The following is a 4,399-nucleotide window of genomic DNA, read 5'->3' as shown; positions in this document are numbered from 1 at the left end:
GAATTTTAAAAGGCTATACATACAAAGTTTTCAGAAAAAGAAGTTTAAATAGCCAACCAACCTAAGAAAATATTTAAAAATGCAAATAAAAACAAAAATATATCCCCATTTCTAAACTTATCATATTGAAAAAAACAAGTTTGATGAAACCTAGTAACTGCAAAGATAGCCCTCTCAGATTGTTGGTAGGAATGTAAACTTTCTGGGAAACAGTCTGACAATATGATTCGAATTTTAAATGCACTTATTCTTACATTAGGTAACCTCACTACTGGGAACTTATTATACGGATCTCTTTGTAAAAATTCACCCAAAAGTAAGCCAAACAATATTCATCGCAACAATATTCATGAAAGCAAAAACTACAAACCACCAAAATCTTCATCAATAGGGAGATTTCATAAATTATAATAAAACATTTTATGGACTACTATATAGCCATTAATATCAATGACATAGACTTGTAGGTAGTGACATGAAAAGATCACCAAGATGTAGCAAAGTCGTGAAGGAATAGCTGCAGAATAGTTTATAAAAAAGGGGTAGCATATACTTCTGATCTTAAAATATCTGAGTAAAGTCACCAATCATTTCTAAATAAGGAGAATGAGAGAAACTCTTTCTTTGATGAAGCTGGAAAACTGTAACCCTAAACCATAATATACAAAGACAGGGGGGAAAAAAACTCACCAGAGGTGAGAAATGTTAAATTTAAGTGCCTAAAGAACCCAGCCAATTCTCATGAAACCCCATAAAGTTCAGGACTAGGAGGTTCCTGGAACTACTGGAATTCCAGGTCTCCAACTCCAGTTGGTGTACTCAGTGACTTCCCAATCATGCAGAAATCAGAAGGCATAATTTCTGGAAAAACTAAACTCAAGATGCTTTGGACTTCAACAGATACAGAAGTAGATATGGATGAAGTATGTATGACTAAAACCAAAAGATTACGTGCAACTCTAATGAGACCCAAAGTCCCTTTCTTCAGTATTTCTCTAAAACATAAGCAGCCCCCACAGAGAAGACTATAGATTTCCTCTGGAAAGGATTCAAAACTAGAGAAAACAAAACTAACCTAGAGAAAAATGGTGATACGAAGATTTCCTATAGCGGACTTTACCAATAGACAAGAGCTCTGACTTCATACCCAGGGCTTTCGGTCAGCTTTTCGTATCTTTTAAATATGAATGACCACCGAGGATCTTCATGCATTTGAGGAATGTCTCCAATATTAAAGACTGAGACCAAAATGAAACAGAAGTGGTGAGAAACAGAATGATGGCACAGAGGAAAATGTCAAAGAAACTGTAATTAAAGATAAAAGATTGCATACTTATGCAGAGGAACCAATAAGACCAGGGAATAAGAACTGGAAAAAAAAAAAAATTCAACGAAAGTTTGAAGTTAAAGTTAAGGCAATTTTCCAGAAGGCAGAATAAAAAGAAAGGGATGAGTAAGAGGAGGGAAAGGTAAAAATTTAGAAAAGCAATCTAGGAAGTGTAATATCTGCCTAGTAGGAGTTCCAGAGAGAATAATGAAAACAAAGGGGAGGGAACTATCAAAAAAGGCAAGGATACTTCCAAGAATAGAAAAATGTAAATCTGTAAGCAGCAGGGACTTATGGAGTACACAGCACAATAGATAAATGACACACACCAAGATACCATACCATAAAATTTCAGAACACCAGAAGTGAAGAGATTAATCACTTCCAGAGAGAAAAATAAAAAATAAAATATAAAAAATGAGGAAACAGGCACTTAGAACTCTAAATATCAAAACTGAAAGCTGGAAGATACCAGAGCAATATCTGGGTAAAAATGATTTTCAATCTAGCATTCTACACTCACTTAAAATATCACATAATTGTAGGAGCAGAATAACACATATTCAGGTATGTAAAATCTCAAAACATTTACCTCCTAGTTATCTCTCTTCAAGATGCTACGAGAGGATAAGCTCCTATAGAATGAGGTAGTCACCATGAAGGTATGGGGCATAGGAATCAAGGCTTCAACACAGGAAGCAGGTGTAGGGAATTTCCAGGATGAGGACAAAAAGGAGTCTTGAGATAACAGCTGTGAAACAGACGCAGCAAGCAATCAAGATTAAATCAGAAATACTGAAGGCGCTACAAAGGCTATTATAGGAAAATAACTAAACTAATTATCACATATGAGACTTACTGCAAAGATGGACTGAAGCTCATTGAAAGACAAATTCAGACACAATGGTAACTAAGCAAATTTCTAAGATGAAGCAATTAATTAAAAAACAACAGTAAAGTTGTAACAGAAAAAAAATAACCCCATGTAGCATTTGCTTTATTACTATATGGTCACTGAATAATGAAATAACTAAATGTGGATTTAACCAGTAATGATTAAATATAGGATGATAAGTCAAAAGAAGATATGAGCGTTAAAATTGTATGAGAAAGCTAATGAATAATGTCAAATATTGGTGGACCAAGACGGAGCAATATACCCCATTATTATAAGGTGGCAAACACCATAGTAGTAGCTTAAATAGTTGAAAGTGGTTTCCTGAAGCATGACATGGGACAAGACAAAGTTGTGAGGGGGCTGGGGGTAAGTGAGATACAGTAATGAACTGATGTTTTGTTTGTTTCTGAGATGGCGTCTAGCTCCGTTGCCCAGGCTGGAGTGCAGAGGCACAATCTCCGCTCATTGCAACCTCGGCCTCCCCAGGTTCAAGCGATTCTCCTGCCTTAGTCTCCCGAGAGCTGGGATCACAGGTGCTTGCCACCACGCCCAGCTAATTTTTTTGTATTTTTAGTAGGGACAGGATTTCACTGTATTGGCCAGGCTGGTCTTGAACTCCTGACCTCGTGACCCGTCCACCTCGGCCTCCCAAAGTGCTGGGATTACAGGTGTGAGCCACCATGCCCAGCCTGATGTTTTTATTAACCTTTCAGCTGTAATTTGAAAATAATATGCATATATTATTTTGTTTTAGCTTTACTTGAGGTATAAATTAAAATTCAGTTTGATGAGTCTTGGTGAACGTATAGTTGTAAAAACCACCACTACAATTAAGTTTTAAAACACTTCCGGGCCGGGCACAGTGGCTCACACCTGTAATCCCAGCACTTCGGGAGGCCAAGCCGGGTGGATCACCTGAAGTCCGGAATTCGAGACCAGTCTGGCCAATATAGCGAAACCCCGTGTCTACTAAAAATACAAAAAATTATCCAGGTGTGGTGGCAGGCGCCTGTAGTCCCAGCTACTTGGGAGATGAGGCAGGAGAATCGCTTGAACCCGGGAGGCAGAGGTTGCAGTGAGCCGAGATTGTGCCATTATACTCCAGCCTGGGCAACAAGAGCGAAAGTCCACCTCAAAACAAAAACAAAAAAACATTTCCACAACCCACCTTTACAAGTGTTATTTCTTTCAGTCAATACACCACGTAGGTAATTACTGGGTTGTAAGCACTTAAGTTTAGGTCTACGAACCATCAATCCATTTTTAATAAATTTGTTATTCTAGCACTTTTTTTTTTGTTTTTTTTTGTTTTTTTTTGAGATGCCGCGAGTCTGGCTCTGTCGCCCAGGCTGGAGTGCAGGGCATGATCTCGGCTCACTGGAAGCTCCGCCTCCCGGGTTCACACCATCCTCCTGCCTCGGTCTCCGGACTAGCTGCAACTACAGGCGCCCGCCACCACGCCCGGCTAATTTTTTTTTTTTTTTTGTATTTTTAGTAGAGACGGGGTTTCACAGTGTGATAGCCAGGACGGTTTTGATCTCCTGACCTCGTGATCCGCTCGCCTCAGCCTCCCAAAGTGCTGGGATTACAGGTGTGAGCCACCGTGCCCGGTCTTTTTGAAGAGACTATTCTTTTCCCATTGAATTACCTTAGCACCTTTGTTGAAACTCAGTTACCACATAAATAATACCTAACCTATTTATTTATGTGTTTTTATTAACAGATAAGGTAACATATAATATAAAAGCAAAAATGTTCAATAAAAAGAAAACTACGTTACATTTCATTAAATCATGGGAAAAAGATCTATAGGATGTACCAATTGTCCAAAATAAGAAATTAATTGAAAAATATCACTATGTTAAGAATTACTCTTTCTAGATTCTCAAATCTCTTTCATTCATCTATATGTCTATCCTTACGCTAATACTGTACTATTTTGATTATTGTAGCTTTATAGCAAGTACAAATCAGGTACCTGTGTTCAGATTTTGTAGTTTTTGTGTGCGGTTATGTTTTTTGCATTTCCATATACATTTTAGAACCAGTCTATCAATTTCTATGAGAAAACCTGACAAGATTTTGATTGGGACTGCATTGAACATAGTGTAACAATTCATGAATATAGTGTACCTCTCAATTAACTTAGTTCTTCTTTAACTTCTATCAACAAT

The sequence above is a fragment of the Macaca mulatta genome, chromosome 2 (genome assembly GCF_049350105.2).
Source record: "Macaca mulatta isolate MMU2019108-1 chromosome 2, T2T-MMU8v2.0, whole genome shotgun sequence".
Lineage (NCBI taxonomy): Eukaryota > Metazoa > Chordata > Mammalia > Primates > Cercopithecidae > Macaca > Macaca mulatta.
This window is presented reverse-complemented; position numbering follows the sequence as displayed.